At 44.7% G+C, this 21162-nt stretch overlaps 1 protein-coding gene across 1 annotated transcript in view; it reads right to left on the minus strand.

Annotated features, from left to right (window-relative positions):
* Positions 1-21162, minus strand: part of LOC138467253 (uncharacterized) — a 436076-nt gene that overhangs the window by 200966 nt on the left and 213948 nt on the right. The window lies entirely within an intron of this gene.

The following is a 21162-nucleotide window of genomic DNA, read 5'->3' on the forward strand; positions in this document are numbered from 1 at the left end:
GAAGTTGCAAGAAATGCCTGCATCCCGTTTCCTGCATACTTCATTCCCCCAATGCCAAATTCAGGAAATGTGCAGAACTATTTACATCCCACCACTGAAGTGCAGACCCACCTGCACCTACCCACCCCCTGCCCTTTCCAACCTTAGACTACCACTAACATCCCCGACCCACCTTATCCCTTCCCCTCCCTAAAAACTACACGTCTCGCCCTGGCAAGAACAGTGGCCGCATCTCCACTGCCCTCCGACCCCCCCACCCTCTCACCCACACCAACTGCACTGAAGCCCCTGAAAAATAGAAAACGAGCCTGGTCCACTTCAATCTCCCACTACTCCTCACCCCTCATACTTTGACTCATGCCCTCAATCTCTCACCACCCACCATCACCACCCTCCCCCCGCCCTCAGCCCACTTCCAACCCCTCTCCCTCGACTTCTTGCCCAGCACACCTAGCATTCCTAGCCCCATGTGATTCACCCATGGATCCCCAGTCCCAAATCCCTCTGCCCAACTGCCCACCCGCACACACCTGTCCAACTCTGTCCTCCTCCCGCCGACCCCCTCCTCCGCCCGACTACTCTTCCCAACTTCCATCAACCGATCTGCATCATTCACCTCCCAGATCCCGCTGTCACCCCACCCCCTCCCTCTCCCTCCTACCAGTGACCCATCCCTGCCACCGTCCCCCAACACACCCTCAATTCCCCCCACCACCACCCCTACAACCTCCAGGACAACCCCCCATTCCGAAGTAAGATGCATCCTTTTTAATGCCCGCTCTGTAGCGAAAAACAGACACAGCATCTTTGATCTCCTCGCCTCCGACAATCCAGACCTAGTCTTTATCACGAAACCTGTTTCTCAACAACTTTGCCCCATGCTGCTCATGAAGCCTTCCCCTCGAGTACTCCCTCATCCCACTCAACAGACCATCTAGAGGAGGTGGAATAGCAGTTGTTTTCAAATCACACTTCTCTGTCTCACTTGTCGACTGCCAGACAATCACTCCTACTTGCGAATCCCTTCACGTCAAACTATCACTCCCCCGATGTTCTCCCACAGCTTTCTAATCATCTACAGATCCCCCCCGGCTATGACGGACATTTCACAACCAACCTCTGTGACCCTATAGCCACCATCCAAGTAAACCACCCCTCTCTCACTCTTCTAGGGGACTTCAGTATCTGGCTAGACATTCCCACTAACCCCATGACCCACTGACTAGTCGACTGCCTTGATGTGCTTAACCTCCGCCTTCACATGAACAGCCCAACTCACTCTAAAGGACAAACCCTTGATGACATCTTTAGCTCCCACAAGCAGATACATCTAACCCCTCCTGCACCTCTCATCTGATCACTTCATTGTCCCTTTCACCATCCGCTCGCCTGCCTCCATGCCCATCCTTGAGCCAGTTGCCCCCCTCCACCACAAATGCTGGAAGAAACTAAAGATCCTCCCTGACTTAGCCAAAGCCCTGCTTCAAAGACCTCCCTCAACCATCCCACGTAATGAACCTTTAATCATTGATGCCTTTGACTCTTGGCTCAATATCTCACTAATGCCGCTCACCCCCACTTGCCAATCTTCCTCTCGTTGTGGTCCTTATCCCAGATGGTTTACCCCAGAACTGAAGACTGTGAAACAACTGAATAAATACCTCAAACGCAAATGGCGGAAAAGTAAAACCAACCTGAGTAGATCCACCCTAGCCCTGCGTTATCGCCACTACAAAGCTGAAATCAGAAAAGCTAAAAAAAGGCCACTACAACTCCCAAATTCTCAACTGTGGAAACCACAGCAAGGAACGCCACAAAATCCTTTCTGAATTCGTCAAACTGACCTGTACCTCAGCCCAATCCACCCCATCTCAATCACTCTGCAACTCGCTCTCTCTCCACTTCTACACCACTGCTCTCGACAGAACAACTTCTCTTAACAACAAACTGGCCCTCCTCTCACCGCCACATAATCCGTCCGCCCTATCAATCACCCCCACGCCCGCCACAGCAACACAAACTCCGCCCACTTTTGACTCGTTCACCCCAATCTCGAGAGACACATTTCTTGACCTTCTCTCTGCTTGAAAACTATCTGGCTTCCCCCTTGACCCCTGCCCCGCCTCAGTCCTCAAAGAAATATTCTCATCCACCTGTGCAGGAGAGTATGCAAGAACCATCCTAAATGACTCCCTAAGCTCGGGAATCTTCCCTGACACCTTCAAAACTGCACGTCAAGCCTCTTCTAAAAAAACCATCCCTCGACCACCTCAACCCCAAAACTACTGCCCCATCTCAAACACCAGGTTCCTTGCAAAACTCATAGATCGAACAGCATACTCCCAACTAAATGCGTTTGTCGAATCCAACAACCTCCTGGACCCCGACCAATCAGGCTTCAGACCAGGACACAGAACCGAAACCACCAATCTGGGATGATCTTAAGATCACCGCAGACTCTGCAGGATGTGCTGGACTAATCCTCCTAGACCTCTCTGCCGCCTTCGACTCAATTAACCACTCAATCCTACTTGACCGCCTACACTCCCTAGGAATCCGTGGAAACGCTCTCAAATGGATAGCCTCATTCCTCAACACCAGGAAACAAATAACCCTCCTCTGCACCTTTGCCTCAGCCGCTCGGCCAGTTAATACTGGAGTACCACAAGGAGCATGCCTATCAGCCCTCCTGTTCAACCTCTATATGTCCGCCCTCTCTGAAATAATCTGCCCACACAATATCCTGTGCTATAACTATGCCGATGACACTCAAATAATCCTAAAACTCCTCAACTCAGACTCCAATTCTCAGCACAACCTCGCAGCCTCCCCTCCTTGACATTGATCGTTGGATGACCACAAACCACCTCCTCCTAATTCCCACTAAAACCGAAATCATGGTGTGCGACTACACCAAGCTTCTTTCCCACCCTTTACCTTGGCCCACATCCATAGGCAATCCACCCACCACCTCGGCCACAGTAAAAAACCTTGGATGCACTCTGGACTCTGACCTAACCCTTTCTCACCAAATCAACAACGTATCTACGTCCTGTCATTACCATCTCAAAATTCTTAGATGCATTTTTCCCTACCTCTCCTTTCCTAATAGACTTGCCACTGTTCAGTCAATGGTAATGTCGAGACTGGACTACGCTAACTCCCTCTATGCCGGGCATACCACCTCATTAAATTACAAAGAGCACAAAATGCTGCCGCCAAAATGCTACTAGCACTGGGCTCAAGAGACCACACCTCTCCAGCTCTCAGAACTCTCCACTGGCTCCCAGTCGGACGAAGGGCCACTTTCAAAACCCGATTTTGGTTTTGAGTTGTAGCCTTTGCGGTTCATCCATCCGCAAAGGCTACAACTCAAAATAAAAGGAATACACAATTTCCATGCAAAAAAATCTTCATCTCTTTATTTCACGGCAAATTGTCTTCTGTAAGCTCACCCAAACCAAAATCAGTTTTTACAAACAGAGTTGAGGGTCTCTAGGTTTCCGTAGCAGCTTCCTTCAATGCGAAGACGGATCGAAATATCTACTCAATCTAAATCAAGAACTGTAATATATTCCAACATAATCGCTATCAGGTCGCAAGGCACCATTTCGTAAGGTGTCAACCAAAAAGTGCCTCACTAGCTACACATCACTTTCAAAACCCTATGCATCACCCACCGAGCAGTGCACAAGACAGGCCCTCTATACTTGCAAGACAAGCTAAAACCCTACCACCCACCGCACACTCTAAAATCAAGCTGTACCCTCCTTTTAGTCATACCAAACACCAACTCAGTCAGGATAAGAGGATCCTCGTTCTCAGCCTTGGCCCCCACTCTATGGAACTCGCTTCCACCCCACATCCGACTCACCGAAGACTACTTGTCATTCCGCAAACTACTGAAAACGTGGCTCTTCCAATAACACTGATGATATGTCCAAACCCCCCAGCAACCGAATGACGAATAACACAACAAAGCTGTCCTACCTGGTGCACATCCACATGATAGGATATAATGGATGGATTAGAGGGAATGATTGGAGTGAATTGAGTCGATGGATGGAGTAAACAGAGTGAATGCACACAGTAAACAGAATGTCAGAGTTGACTGAGCAGAGAAAATAAAGGAGTAAATGGAGTGGATGGAACGGATAGGGTGACTAAAACGGATAGACTGAATGGAACGGATGAAACGGATGGAACGGATGGAGTGGATGGAGCGGATGGAGTGGATGGAGTGGATGGAATGGACGGAACAGATGGAACGGAAGGAGTGGATGGAGTGTATGGGACGGATCAAGTGTATGCAACGGATGGAACACATAGAACGGATGGAGCACATGTTACGAATGGTGCAGATGTTACGGATGGTGCAGATGTTATGGATGGTGCAGATGTTACAAATGATGCGGATGTTACGGATGGTGCGGATGTTACGGATGGTGCGGATGTTACAGATGTTGCGGGTGTTGCAGATGTTTCGGATGGTGCAGATGTTACTGATGTTACAGATGGTGCGGATGTTACAGTTGGTGCAGATGCTACGAATTATGCGGATGCAACAGATGGTGCGGATGTTACAGATGGTGCGGATGTTGCTGATGTTACGGATGTTACAGATGTTGTGGATATTACAGATGTTGCGGATGTTACGGATGGTGCGGATGTTACAGATGGTGCAGATGTTACAGATGTTACGGATGTTACGGATGGTGTGAATACTACGGATGGTGCGGATGTTTTGAATGGTACGGATGGTGCGGATGTTACGGATGGTACAGATGTTACGGATGGTGCGGATGGTACAGATGGTGCGGATGTTACGGATGGTGTGGATGTTGCGGACAATGCAGATGTTGCGGATGGTGCAGATGCTACGGATTGGTGCAGATGTTACAGATGGTGCGGATGTTACAGATGGTGCGGATGTTACAGATGGTGCGGATATTGTGGATGGTGCGAATGCTACAGATGGTGCAGAAGTTCCGGATGGTGCAGATGTTGCGGATGATACAGGTGATGCGGATGTTATGTTTTTGCCAATCCTTTCTTCGACCATATGGGTGATTTGAGTGTCACCTATACTAATTATGCGGATGACACCAAAATCCTCATCCATATCACAGGTTCATATGACACTGACTCTAAACTTCTCAATGAAATTTACCATGTCATGCAAGCCTGGATGGCTATCCATGGCCTCTGTCTCAATGACGACAAAACAGAGCTACTTCTAATCGGGTCTCAAAATAAACAAAATAAACTAGACATCCAATACAAGTCATTCAATATTGACAGCAGTATGATCAAAGTGGCTAAAGAAGTGAAAACTTGAGGTATATACCTGGATTCATATCTCACTATGACAAGACAAGTTAAGGCAATGGCTTCAGCAACAGCTGACACAGCAAAATGAATGAACGCTTGTAGATCTTTACTAGCAGCAGATAGTTGCATCACTTTGCCAGAGCATTGATACTATCAAGGCTTGACTATTGTAATGCACTGTACCTAGGAGCGAGTAGTTCCAATGTAAACAAATTACAAACCCTCATAAATAATGCCTTAAGAGTGGCACTTAACATACCGAGAGTCAACCACATTACGCCGGCAGGACGAAATGCCCATTGGTTATCAATCCAAGACAGAATTAACTTGAAAACTCTATCAATGACACATAAATGTATATCCAATACAGCACCTAAATATCTTGTGGACAAAGTAAAAAAACATCAATCCAACAGACCTAGACGCTCCTCTTAGGCTCACTTGCTAAAGGTTTCCAGATTCAGGCTACAAAAAGCAGGGGGAAAGAGCTTTCCGGTACTAGCCGCTAAATTGTGTAATACTATGTTCTGAGAGCTGAACCGTCATTCTGGACCTTCAGAAAAAATTTGAAAACTTGACTCTTTGCAAAGGAGCACTAACTTGATGTTGGCCATTATAACATGTTATCTAATGTAATTGAATGCAACGTTCTGAAATGTCATTGGGCCACGTATTGTTATGAAATGTAACCTCTAGTAACTTTAACTCATGTAATGTAACCTCTAGTAACTTGAGCTCAATGTAAATTCACTATTACTTGCCACAACCACTATCTAAATGCGCCCAGATACCTATGGGTTGGGTGCGCTTTACAAATGAACAAATAACGCTTTACAATTAACCTTAACTATGCACACCTTAACAACCTTTCCCTTCCCCACTGGGTTAAAACGCAGAGCACGAAAGCACACTTGGTGCAGACGGAACACACGAGGAAGCAGCGATACCGGACCACAGTTCAAGAGGAGGACAAAGGCAGAGCGATTTGAAAGAACGGCCAAAAGGGAATTGCCCTCCACCTTTTCAACCCAGACCCGCAAAGTCTCCTTGAAAGCAAACGTAAGACCGAGAGTCGCAGCTGGCAAGTGGAGTATCAGAGGTCCGCGGAACCCTCCCTCACTGATTGCCAGGGCAGGGAGAGACGGTTCTTATTGTGGTACCGCCCTTGACTCCAGCGGCAAAAGGAATCGCCAACAAGGTCCACCCAGCCCGTGAGTCGGAAGCCAGTGATAGCAAACCTGACTGTGTTGAGCCCAACGTTGCAGTGGCAACATTGTATATACTGAATGAGTATAGCAGACAAAGGTCTTTTGTGAGTGAAGTTGGAACCAGACATAGGGCCTCATTACGACTCTGGCCGTAGAGTGATAACGGCGCCGGCAGTGCTGCCAGTGCCGTTATCACTCTACCGCCACATTAGGAGTTCTGCTCGCGGGGCCACCCTGTACGCCTGGTCAGACCAGACGTGCAGAGAGGCACCCGCTGGCAGAACAGGATGGTAGCAACGGTCCTGTTACTAACGGGACCGTTGTTAGCATCCTCCCCATTCCCATTGAGCCCTATGGGGGCTCAATGGGAATGGGGACGTACCAGGTCCGGGTCCCACGAATGGAATTTACTGGGCCCGTAAAGGTCGGAATGGCCCGGTAATTCCCATTTTTCGGGACCTGGACCTGAGTTTGGGGGTAGCCATGCCAGTAAAAACGGCATGGCTACGTCCAAACTCGTAATGAAGTCCATAGAGTGGTCAGGCACCACGTGGATGCTCATTCGAAAGACTCTATATGGTAAACCATTGCTGAAAGAAAGGGAAAGTATTGAACTGAGAACATTTTGTTGCTAACGAAACTCCAAAGACCAAGGGACCTTAAGGGAGGCTGTGTGTAGTGTCAAAGTGGTCATACATACAAGGGTCAAGTAAAATCACTTATACAGTCGAAAGTCTTTGACACATGGTGAACATTGTGAATTAAGGCAAGTGTGAACCCCTCAGAGGGATGCCAAGGGGAAAGCTAATGAGAGTGACACCCGCATATTGATAAAGCCAAGTGAACATAGTGTCGACAAGAGTGAACCCGGATGAGGTATGTCCACAATGTATGGTTGTTTAAAAAGACATCAAGATTCTGGAATGTTACAGTGTGAATGAAAGGCCGTAGTGAACCCGACGCAGAGAGGCCCACATTGTACGCGGTATTGGAGCCCAGCAAGGGGGATCCTAAGGCGAAGAGTAATCACCCTATGGAGATTTATTAAAGAAACTTTTGTTTTGGTTGATTGCAACACATCAGGTCCTCTGAGGCAAGAGACTTTGGGTGAAAGAGACTTGGTCACAGAAAACCCTAATATTTTGGAAACAAACTGTAAACTCATGTTGGCGAGGCCCAGGTGTGTGCTGTGCTCAAAGGTCCTGCCTTGCCCTATGCTGAAAGAATGGGGAAGGGAGACCCCTATACTATAACATCCTGATTTATCATTTGTGAACACTTCTTTCTTTTCTTGTGAACACTAACCCACATTCTTTTGAAAGTAACTATAAGGATTGGCAATATTTTTTTTGTATAGGCCCTTTTATTTGACAAGACACCGCTAGGACTGAATTATTATTATTATTATTATTATTATTATTATTTGATGGTCGTAGCTTGCTCCCATCTTAGATTTAGGTTTAGCTTTAGATTAGGTGTTCATCTCACCCATTATACAGTTTAATAAACACCCTTGAATTGTGATCACTTGTGTGTGTCTATTCTTGATACAATGCCTTCTTTACATTTGGTGTCAGAAATGGGATGTGACTAAATTGAAACTAACTGGGGAACCCTACAATTTCAAAAACATAGTCAGAGATCTTCTAATCCTTCCCTTGCCACCAAGGAATCAATAGGGTTTGATATGTATAGCAGTATGGAAGCTATTAGTCCCCCTGGGAAAAGAGGAATGACTCCTACAGACTTGGTTTTGATACCCCCTCCGGGGTGCTACATGGAATTGGCCCCAAAATCTGGCCTAGCGTGGAAGTTCGGGATAGACGTCTTACAGGCATTATCGATCCCAACTTCCAGGGAGATGTAAAGGTTCTCTTACAGACTCATGGTGAAATATTTCAAAAGACCAGCACGAACATCCCATTACCTGCCCCTGTGAACCTGTTGCCGATCATAGAAGTCACATTTTCAAGAATAGGGGTGGACATAATTGGACCTCTAGAGACATCCAGACTAGGCAACAAATATGTCCTTTTGATTGTGGACTATGCAACCCGATATTCCGAAGCAATCCCAATGCGAAATAATACCACATAGCAGATCCCTAAAGACCTTCTACCGCATTTCTCCAGGGTCAATTTCCCAAAGAAATATTAACGGACCAGGGTTTGAATTTTATGAGTAAGCTTATGACAGAAGTCAAAGAGCTACTCCACATTACCACTCTGCAAAAATCTGTGTACCATCCCGAAACCGATGGCTTGGTAGAAAGATTCAATAATACTCTGAAGCTAATTTTACGAAACATTGGTAGATGAGGAGGGGGAAAGAATGGGACGAAATGATCCAGTGGGCACTATTTGCAGTAAGGAAAACCCCTCAGGCCTCCACAGGATTCTCTCCTTTTGAGCTGCTCTATGGGCGAGAGCCTATATATGTCCTGGACATGCTGTGGGAAACCTGGGAAGAAGGAGAAGATTCTCATCTAGCAAACCGCCACCAGAATGCGGGAACATAGGAAAGTGATTTGAGATCTAGTTTGTACTCATATGAAAAAGGCCCAGAGCCAACAAAAGTCCACTTAAGACAAAAAGGTGAGCTTAAGATCATTCTCCATAGGACAAAAAGTACTGGTCCTCTTACCCACCTCAGAAAAAAAACTATTCTTCAACTGGCAAGGGGCATATGAGCTACTAGAATGAACAGGAACCTGTACTTAAAATAAAGTAGCCCAACCAGACAGAAAACAGAAGGTCAATTTGTATCATGTAAATCTCTTGAAAGAGTGGAAAGAGAACTTGTAAGTCACCCATGCCAAAGTACTTGCCTGTCTGGACCATGAAGAGATAGATAACTTTGATTTAATTCCTCCTGAGCTATCTATCCAACAACAAGATCTAAAAGATGTAGCCACTTAATTTCTCGTTGTATTCTCAGAAAAACCAGGAAGGGTAAAAGCCACATACCAGTATATTAGACACATAAAGGTAAAGTGGTCCATCTAAAACCGTATAGACTCCCTGAAGCCTGTAAAGAGATAGTGATTGAGGAAGTCAACAAAATGTTGAAAGCCAATATAATCAAGCCTTCTTCAAGTCCATGGTCCTCTCCTATCGTGTCGGTAACTAAACCTGACGTTCCTGGAGATTCTGCATAGATTTCCATCAAGTTAATGCCGTTTCGGACTTCGATGACTATCCCATGCCACGCATCACTGACCTAATTGATAAACTCGGAGTAGCCACCTTTCTATCTACACTAGATTGAACCAAGGGGTACCGGCAAGTTCCTGTATATGGGTCAGAGAAAGAAAAGACTGTGTTTTCAACGCTGCTAGGACTGTTCCAATTCAAAGTCCTTCCTTTTGGCTTACACAGAGCACCACTTCCTTTCCAATGCCTCATTGATCAAATCCTAAAACCCTATTCCGATTTCCGCAGAGCTTATATTGACAATATCATCATTTACAGTAAAACTTGAGAGGTCCATCTCTTCCATCTTTATACCATCATGAAAGTCTTCAGAGGGCCTGGCCTAACTGCTAACCCAGCTAAGTGCAGATTAGCCCAGTCAGCCGTAAAATACCTCAGCTTGTTTGTAGGAAATGGGAATGTACAGCCTCAGCATGAGAAGGTAAAAGCCGTCTTGGATACACCAACCTCCAAGACAAAAAGAGATCTTAGAGCTGTTCTCGGGTTAATAGGATATTACCATATGTTTATCCCGAACTTTTCAGACAAAAGAGCCCAGCTGACAGATAAACTCAAGAATGCCGAACCCCAGAAACTTCATTGGAATGACTGAGATGATATTTGTTATAACACATTGAAACGTACTCCATGCCAGAACCCAATCCTGAAAGTAGTCGACTTCTCTAAAGAGTTTGTATTACAGATGGATACCTCCCTTACAGGGTTAGGATAAGTCCTGTCTTAGGTTTGCAACGGATCAGAACACCCCATATTATTTGCTAGTTGCAAGCTGTTCCCACATTAAAATAATTACTCTTGTTGGAACCAGAGGCCCTGGCCATCAAGTGGGCCATTATCCATCTTAGATACTACCTATTAGGACGTAAATTCACACTTTTTACAGATCACTCACCGCTAATTTGGATTAGCCAATGCAAAGACTTCAGCCCTTGGTTCATGCAATGGTTTCCAGACTTACAACCCTAGTGTTTCACCGTGGAACACTGAAAAGGAAAAGACTAGGGAAATTTAGATTTTCTTTCCCAGTTCCCCTGTCAAACAAATATGGTTACATCGCATGCAGGAAGGGTATGTGAGAAACCTGTTGGTGTCTCCCTCCCTAGTCTCTGGGGATCTGTCATCCTGGTGGCCAGGGCATGACCATCACTATTGGATCCAGTTCCTGGGGGTGGACCAGTGCGGGAGGATCACCTGGATGAGTGGTCCTTGGGGAGTGGAAGCAGGACACAGATGGGAGGGACGCGGTACCCCCTTTCATATAACACCTTTTCCCAATCTAACCTCATAGGATACTTGAAGTTCTACATCCCCCATTTTCCAACACAAATACTTTCCTCCACCGAGATAGACAACGGACCAACATCTGGGCCGTTTACCAGACATGTCCCAACACAAAGGTCAGGCAAAGTTTGGAAATTAACCTTAACTATGCACACCTTACGGCCCTTTCCCTTCCCCACTGGGATAAAAGGCAGAGCACAAAAGCACACTTCGAGCAAGGCCAAAAGCACGAGTAAGCAGCCATACTGGACAAGAGGAGAAAAAAGGCAGAGCGATTTGAAAGGACGACCAGAAGGGAATTGCCCCCTGCCTTTTCAACCCAGACCCGCGAAGCATCCTTGAAAGCGAAGGTAAGACCAGGAGTCGCAGCTGGCGAGTGGTGTATCGGTGGTCTGTGATACAAGGAGCTCTCCTGCACTGATTGCCAGTGCAGGGAGGGATGGTTCTTATTGCGGTACCGGCCTTGACTCCAGCGACAAAAGGAAACGCAACCAAGGTTAACCCAGCTGTTGAGTCGGAAGCCAGTTATAGCGAACCGGACTGTGTTGAGGCCAAGGTTGCAGTGGTAACAATGTATATACCGAAAGAGAATAATAGACAAAAGGTCTTATGTGAGTGAAGTTGGACCAGACATAGAGTGGTCAGGCGCCACCTGGGTGCTCATTCGAAGGACTCTATATGGTATTCCATTGCTGAAAGAAAGGGAAAGTATTGAACTGAGAACACGTTTTTGCTAACAAAACTACAAAGACCAAGGGGCCTTCAGGGAGACTGTGTGTAGTGTCAAAGTGGTCATACAAGGGTCAAGTAAAATCCATTGTACAGTCGAAAGTCTTTGACACATGGTGAACATTGTGAATTAAGACAAGTGTGAACCCCTCAGAGGGATGCCAAGGGGAAAGCTAATGAAAGTGACACCCGCATATTGATAAAGCCAAGTAAACAAAGTGTCGACAAGCGTGAACCTTGATGAGGGATGTCCACATTGTATGGTTGTTTAAAAAGACATTAACATTCTGGAATGTTAGAGTGTGAATGAAAGGCTGTAGAGAACCTGATAGAGGGAGGCCTGCATTGTACGAGAGATCGGAGCCCGGCAGAGGGGGAGCCTAAGGCGAAGAGTAATTGCCCCATGAAGGTTTATTGAAGGAACTTTTGTTTTGGTTGATTACATCAGGTACTCTGAGGCAAGACAATTTGGGTGAAAGAGACTTGGCCACAGAAGTCCCTCATATTTTGGAAACAAACTGTAACCTTGTGCTGGCAAGGCCGAGGAGTGTGCTGTGCTCAAAGGTCCATGCCAAAAACGTGGGGAAGGGAGACCCCGGCAATAACATCCTGACTTATTATTTGTAAACACTTCTTTCTTTTCTTGTGAACATTATTCCACACTCTTTTGAAATTAGCTGTGAGGATTGGCAATAGGTTTTTTAGTAGAGGCCCTTTTATTTGACAAAACGCCACTTAGACTTCCTTATTATTATTTGATGGTTGTAGCTTGCTCCCATCTTAGATTTAGGTTTAGATTAGGAGTTCATCTCACACATTATAAAGTTTAATTAACACCCTTGAACGGTGTTCACTTGTGTCTGTCTATTCTTGATACCATGCCTAACTTACTGTACAGAGGGGGGTACCCGCAAATGAAGAGATGTTCCGGTATGGAGCTGATGTAATAATAGCATAGCTCCAGGGAATACAGGGAGAACTGTGGCACCTTCCGAATTAATACACGTTCAGACCAGAATTACCTCTTGACGAGAAGGAAGGGACAATAATACCACTAGAATTAGAAGCAGTAATAGTGGGAGATGCCCGAATAACAGTACATGGGACAGATGACATCGGACAAGCATGGAGGTCAGTGATAGCGGTGGCAGGAGTTTATAGGCTAACTACCATGACAGACGAAAAACTTTTCAGAGACAACCGCTCAGATCACAAGGTATTGTTTGGCATTACCATTACAAAGTGGGTGAAAATACACTACAGGGAGGTACCACAGAGGAGGGCGATGATGTTACAAGCAAAGGTTCCCAGCATTTTATGGGCCACAAGTCCCTATGAAGTGCGGCTTCTGAAAGGGATATGAGCAGTGAAAATAAAACTGAAACCAGGAGCAATTTTACCATGAGCTAAGCAGTATCCACGGTTGATGGAAGCAGGCGAGGGTATTTATGAGACGATTGCAGGACTAGTGAAGCAAGGCATCTTAATACCATCAGAATCACTGTGCAACATGGCAGTGTACCTTGTCAAAAAGGCAACAGGGGGTCATGAAGTTTTACAAGGCACTTGTGCCCTCTGAACCATATTGTCGAAAACAGAATTTCCTTTGGTTCAGAATCCAGCGACAAATCTATCTAGCATTCCTACGGAAGCTACCCACTTCATGATTATAGATTTGAAGAATGCTTTCTTCTCTATACTACTACACCCAGACTCACAATACTTAACTTTGTATCTATATAGAAATACAAAATGCAAACACACTAGACTTCCTCAAGGGTACTGCAAATCATCTTCCATGTTCAACAGGGTCCTTCAAATGGATTTAGGAATTATACAGTTAGAGAGCGTTGTTATACAGTATGTAGACGACATATTGGTTTGCAGCCAAACAGAAGCACAGTGTAGAGATGACTCCCTACACATGTTGACTGTGCCCGCAGAAAAAGGGCACAAGGTAGACAAGGCCAAATTACAATATTGCCAGAAAGAGGTGTTGGACATTGGACAACTGATATCACAGGACAGACGAAAAGTGACACCAGAAAGAGTAGAGGCAATACGCAAGACTCCAAAACCCACAGCCATAAGACAAATGCAGCAGTTCCTAGGTCTATGTAATTACTGCAGAGCAGGGGTATTTGAATACAGCACTTATACTACGCCCTTGTGGAGTGCACTGAAGGAAGCACAGAGAAGGGAGGGCACCTTAAAATGGGAATAAGAAATGACAAGAGGCATTCGAGGAGCTGAAGAAAACAATATGCACAGTTGTCGTGTTAGTGGTCCCAGATTATCAAGGTGAATTCTTCCTATTCTCACACTCCAATGGAGTAGTGATGACTGCAGTACTAACAAAGAAGAGGAGCATGGGGCACAAACCATTAGCATACTACAGCTGTAAATTGGACCCGGTGATGAGGGGACATTATGCGTGAGAACAAGCCCTGGCTGCAGCAGCATTTGCAGTAGACAAGTCAGCAAGTATTACCAGGGGAAGCAGCCCCACTCTTTATATGGAGCATGCTCTCTTTGCAATACTGGAAGACCCAAAAGTACATTGACAACACACAGAGCTTCGGTTATGAGGTGTTATTGTCAAACTCACCTTTCAAGATAGTGAGTAGCTGACTTGTCAACCCGGCGCCTTTCCTAGCCAAACCCGTAGAGGATCACGACTATGTGCATGACTGAACCGCAAATATAGAAAACCATGACATGTTAAAGATACAGGAAAACGCACTTGAGGGGGGAGACGTACAGGACGTCAACAACTGACCAGATGACAGAGAAAGAATTGTGGCTAAGGAGGGGATGTACAGTATCTCCAACAGTCGCCTTATGGCGGCAAAACAACGCAGAGAAAGTGGTAATGCCATTCTCATTATTGCACACTGCACTGACACAGTTACACCATCCTACCCACATGGGGAAGGATGTCCTAATTTGGTGGAATATGTGGCAGAATTCATGACAGCCTTGTGTAAACAATTTACAGCAGATCAAACCCTAAGGGTAGTGAGAGGAGCCATACCTCTCCAAATGGGTCCATTCCAACACCTTCATGTCAACTATGTGGACATGCTCCAAGTATGCTAGGGCTACCGCTACATGATAGTGGTTGTATGCCCAGTTTCTCGATGGATCTAAGCCTGTCCCTGTTCCCATCCTGATACTATAAGAGCAGCAAAATTCCTGGTTCATGAAATTTTCCGATGATGGGGCATGTGTGAGGTCTTGCGGGCTGTCAATGATCCTCACTTCGCCAAGGAGATGTTTCACCACATAACAACCTTGTTGGGAATACAACACAAATTATCTTGTGCATATCACTCACAAGAGAACGGGTTGTGTGAGCATCTTAATGGGCTGCTCAAGGTAGGCATTGCGAAGATAAAAAAGACACTCAACGAAAGTTGGTTGCATTGTCTGCCTTTAGCCTTATTTGCATTGTGTAAAAAAACAGGGTTCGACCACCATTTAACCCCACATGAGGTAGTAACCAGATGGCGAATGACACTTCCTCTGGCTCCTCTCACTAGGGCGTTATTAGATGCAGATAAAATGTCTGAAGTATTGGGACAAAACATTTACGAGTACACCCCTTCCTTGATGGCTAGTGCCTCTTTTATTTCTCGCCAACAGCAGGGACAATGGGAGAGGCCCAAAGCAAACAAAGAAAACAACAACCCAGAAGCAAACAAAGAATGCCTGAAACCTCCATAACTTTATCCTGGAGACCAGGTGATTTTAAGAGATTTCACATGTTGGTGGTACAAGCCCGGTTTACAGGACCATACACAGTGGAGCAGGTCACAGATCGGGCGGTGAAATTGTGAGATAGGAAGGCTTGGAATTACCTTGGAGATGTCAAGCCCTGTCAAGTGGTGGCCTCTCCCAGCACCAACAATGAAAACGCCAACGATCCACAAACAGAAGAACCAAACGATCACCTGGGACATCTCAGTCCGTAGAAGCCAATCGATGATTACTCTCTACAGAGCAAGAGAGATAGGGAAAGGACTTCATACACACCCAGAGTGAGGGAACACTGACTGTTTATTAATTTTCTTTCTGCACACTGACAACATTCATTGTGAAAGTTGTGACTCTTATTATTGCATTGTCCGATGCCTATGATCCATATACTGTGACCTTCCAAGGCCATGTTGTCCAATTTGTTAAGAGATCCAACAGCAATTGAAGATGCTATCCTAATGTATTTTGCCGTGTCTTCCTGGCCTATTTGTCCCAAATGTACCCACAACTGAAAAGGGGAAACCCTTCTGTGTTTGCAGTACTTTGTGATCCTAGAATGCGCACAATTTGGCAACAATAATTTTTCCTTGCAATGACCCAACAGCAAGTTTGCAGGGCTTCAATTAATAAACTACTAATAGCAATTACTCCCGTTCTAGCGCATTGCAGGAGGTCAATTAATATCTTCAAAACTACACAAGATTCTGAAGAGGAGTAAGTAATAGGTGATATTATTAAAAGAATGCTTATTGTGTCCTGTGTATTAATCTTGTTTGGTATTTTTGCACTCATCTTTTGGTGAATGTCATATGTTATAAGTAATACAGCTGTAACCCTTACTAACACAACCCCAATGTCGCCAGGAGGAAGTACCATGTCAGTTGGAGAGATAAGGACTATAAGTACGGTAAGGAGAGGTAGATGCAGTGTTGATTTAGACATCAGAGGGGTGGATGTCTAACTCACTGATACTGCTTGAGTATCTAATAACACATGGTACAAGCACATGACTAAAGTAGATGAAACAAACCACGGGGAGAGCTGCTATGTCTGCTCTCTTATCCTCTATGCTGTGAGTGCCTCCATGTGTACTACCCAAGGAAGGTTCCAAGGGAAACCGGCAACATTGAGATTAATGTCCAAAACAACATTCCCATACGAAGATAGCTACATCAAAAAGCTTGACCTGATGGACAATTATTGGAAGAAAGACCAGGTTATACAATACATAACTGACTACCCACAAAAAGGAGAGACAAAAACTATAACACTGAATGAATTACCATGTCCTAAGTAGAGACCCAAGTAAATAGGAGGAGAACCTGGATGCTGGCAACGACCACAGATGCTTGTGTACGGCCAAGTGTAAACAGCAGAAGGATGGAAAGAAGGTGTAGTAGGGAGCAAGGCCCTGATGCTCCCGAAAGTTCCAGTAAACACAGTACAGGCAGAGAATGACAAATGCCTAAAGGAATGGGACGCAAGTGCGAAGTTACTGACATGGGTGGAGAATGAAGCTGGACCAAGGCCCATAATACCACTGAAGAAAGCAGCATTATGTTTCCAGAATGATGGAGCAGTAAAGGTTGGAGAAAACAAAGACTGTAAGCAGAAACTGAAGCGTCCAGACATGAAGGTGGGGATGGAAGTATTAATGGTTCATTATTGGATGTACAGATCTAAGGTGTATGGAAAGCTGCCAGCCAACTGGGTAGGAGTATGCTCACTAGTGCACATCAATACGCCAGCACTAGTGGTCCCAAGAAAAAGACATCAAAACAGAAGACTTCCCTAAAATGGACAATAATAGAAGAAAGAAGTGGTCAGTAGAAGTTAATAGGGTGAAGAGGCAAAACTACTTGTCGTCAGCATGGGAAGTTTCTCTGGACGACATACCACCTGAACACTGATGGTTCAGGAGGACAGAAATGTTCTTGGCATCAGTTGTTCCAGCTGCACAGAAATACACAAATGCAAAATGGCTCCAGATTATGAGGTCGGAGGTGATGCAGACAATAAACTCAATGATCAACGGCTTCAATGTGTAAGTGATTTTTATCCGGCACTTCACCTAAGTCAATGCTTAGCGTGTAATGCACAACTGAAATCCTTATTTATTTATTTGTCTAAAAGGTCTTTTATTCTGAACGATGTACCACTTATATCACGCCCCTCTCTTGGAACCCCCCGGTCACACTGAACCAGGAATCAGGCCGGTTTGCAAAGTTAAAATATTTATTTATATATTCACAATATAACCACACTATTTTTAATGGTGATACAATAATCACCAATGGGGTGATGTCAAACTAAGCAATCTCTTTAATCACAAGGGTAATAATGAGCAAAAACAATGCAGCACAGCAATAATACTTTTGTGGGTGTGTGTTCAGTCAAATAGCAATGTGGTTACTCTTTCCCCCTGCACACCCCTCAACCCCCCAATATGCAACGTAGAGAGACAGGAGGAGAGAGAACCGGTTTCAGGAATGCAGAATTCTAGCAAATGTCTATCCCAATTTCCGCCCAGCAAACACAAGAGAGAAACAGAATTGATTGGCAGACTGTCAAAATGGTTTTTAAAGTTATCTGAGAATGGATTGGGTAAAACACTAAATATGGCTTAAATCACTGAAATTGTTTAAATTCTAATGGGGGCCACTTTATATGGTTGCAGACAAACACTAGCAATGATTTGATAGCAAGAAGCAATGAGAAAACTTAAAATTGAGGTCAGGAGCAATTAAAAGCTATTTTACATGTGTAATATTTTGCCAAAACGAAAATTGCCAGCAAACCTTTCCGTGCGCGGTAATCCCTGAGAAACAGGGATGCGCTTTTAAAAGACAAACAGGATTTCTTTACACTAGGGAATGACCATGAAGAAGCAAATACTACATGGGAGCACAGCCACTAGAGCAGGACGCCTCTGGATCAAGTTTTTGCCTGCCGAGGAGCTTGCCTTCTTCAGATGAAATATATCAGCGCAAAGATATGTTTAACAATACTATTACAGAAGGAAGGTAGTAGGGATAAGATAAAGAGTTCAGGCAATTCAAAAAGATTTCTAGCCATGCAATTCTGAAGACAAGATAGGATGGCTTTGGATAGGGATTGCTATGGACAGTACATAGGCCAGTGACACAGTTCTATACTCTGGATACTCACTATATGAATTTGAACAGAACCGTCAGGAATTCTGGTCAGTCAAGATTTCTGGACAGGAATTCTGCTGGGCACACCGGACTGGACAGGGTCGGCAATCACCAAGGCGCTATGGTCACAGCATGACAGTACTGGACAGAATCAGCACAGCATGGCACAGGATTGGGTTTAATCTGCCCTGGTTCTGCAGATAATTATTGGGCATGCAAGCAGTTACAGCACAGCCCAGCTGTTTTCTTTGATGTTCCCCTTTGGTGGTGGGATTCTAGTTCTGGAAATTCAAGGCGTAGTTGAAAATGGTTAAACTAATGGAATGGGCCTTTCTGCTTGCAAAGTTTCTGGAGTCTGGAGCAAGGAATATTGATGGATCTCCTTCAGGGTGCTTCGCCAGGGTCGGGGTAGTCGGTAAATCTGTGTATCTTTTTAAGTCCTCCGTTTTCTCTATTTGTGCATTTGGTAAAGGGGTGTATATGCTGGATTATCCTAAGCACGCCCCCTAGGATGGCTATAGGTTACAATCTCCCATCTCCCTTGATTGGAGGAGAAAACAGGGTGTCACCATGATGATGTGGGTTTGTGAGTCAGAGAATCCTCCCCTTGGCTTTTGATCATGAAATCTACTTTTAGTACAATACATATTTACAATTTTGCAAACTTTCTAACAATAACATATCTAGATCACATATTTTGTGGAGCAAATGCTCTTCCAAGCACCATCATTGTAGGATCTTGTGTCGGCTTTTGACGGAATTCTGCCCTTTTGTGCCTGAACACAATATCTAGTTGGTCCAAAAATGTTTACAACTGTGTGCATTGTATCTGGGCATAAGCGTGTGAAGTTTCATGCTTTTGACATAATTAGATTTGGTATAAAACCACAATTTCTACAGTTACTTTCCAGAACATAGCACAGAAATGTGCAGCCAAAAATTAAGTTCAGAAGTCCGGGGTTTCCATATTTTTTACAATTGTACAAGGTAAATTATCAGTCTTTTTAGAAATATGCTTTTTGTCCATTGTGAATCAACAAAAGGTTGTCTGACCCTGCCTCCTTCTCCTTCTTGCAGCTCAGAAGCAATCTCCACCCCCTTCCTTCTGGCAGAGGCCATTTACAATCCTTCCTGATTAGCATCTCCTTCCCTTGGAGGAAGTCGATTGTGCTCTTCCAACAGCAGCCCAAGATCTCCTCCCCTCTTAATGAACACAAGGTTGTGAGTTCCTGGTCTAGAGAGCAGAAGGGGGGTGCCTGGTCCCTGTGGGGGAAGTTGTTTGTGGTTTGGCTTGGAGTCAGGCTTCATTTTAAATGTCATTTTGTTGCAATTTTCTTTGTTTAAATAAACTTGTAATTTTAAAACAACCAACTAGAACACTGATTCCAGACTCTAAACCATGAAGTTTAAATAGTTACAACCTAGGTTACTCTTGATAACAGGTCACTTAGATTTAAGACATTAGATATTAATGGTACAAGTTTACAGTTTTAAAGCAGGCTTTTGAAAACAGTCATTCAGGCAGCCGCTCGTACTGCGCCCAGATTTTGACAGATCCCACAGGCAGACAAACTTGTGCTGTGGGTGTTTTGCTGACCAATTCAGCTTTCCAGGATATTTCAATTTCACAATGATTTCTTGAATTCAGTAAAATGTGACACCGAGCAAGAAGAATGGATGTTTGTGGGTGTTTTGAACCAGCATTCTGTATTTTCAGCAACCAAGAAAGATTTAAAAACAAGATTCCAGCTTTCTTTCAGCAAGCACTGCTTTTCATGCAGGCTCCATTTTTACTGGTTGGGCAGCCCAATGGCATGTTTCAGGAGTGAGGTCTCCGTTCCACCACTGACAACATGCATTATGGATTTGGCAGCCATCTTTTTGTGCCTTGTAGAGTGCAATTTTCATAGGTTTTGGCGCGCATAGGGCTTTTGTGGCCATTTTGATCATTCTGGCACCGTCAGCACACAGTGATGCCGCAGGGCAGAGCATCATTGGGTTAATACATCCCACAAATGCTATGAAAGAAGAGCTCAGAGCAGTAAGGTTGATGGCCCTACAGAACAGATATGTTCTAGACTTTCTCACAGTAATGGAAGGAGGAGTTTACACAAGATCGGGTCTTCTTGCTGCATATTCATGCCAGCAAATGACGAAGCAAACAGAACACTAACTAAAGCAGTAAGCAGATTATCGAAAATGCATGCCAAAATGGAGGAAGAAGCAAAAGGTACAGGAAAAGATGAAAGTTGGCTGTCATATATATTTTCATGGATACCCACATGGATGGAGGATGGGCTAAAATACTATTAGCAGTACTGAAACCAATATTATTGACATTACATGTGATTAGGATATGCCTAACACAATGTCAAAATACAACAGAGAAAACGGTAGGGATGAAAATATTACTAGACAATAATGGTGAAGAGGACAAGACAGTAGAAGCTCAAAATACAATAAGGGTGCAGGTAAAGGAGTGCCCAC

Source organism: Ambystoma mexicanum, chromosome 4q, assembly GCF_040938575.1.
Source record: "Ambystoma mexicanum isolate Mex_15411 chromosome 4q, UKY_AmexF1_1, whole genome shotgun sequence".
Taxonomy (NCBI): Eukaryota; Metazoa; Chordata; class Amphibia; order Caudata; family Ambystomatidae; genus Ambystoma; species Ambystoma mexicanum.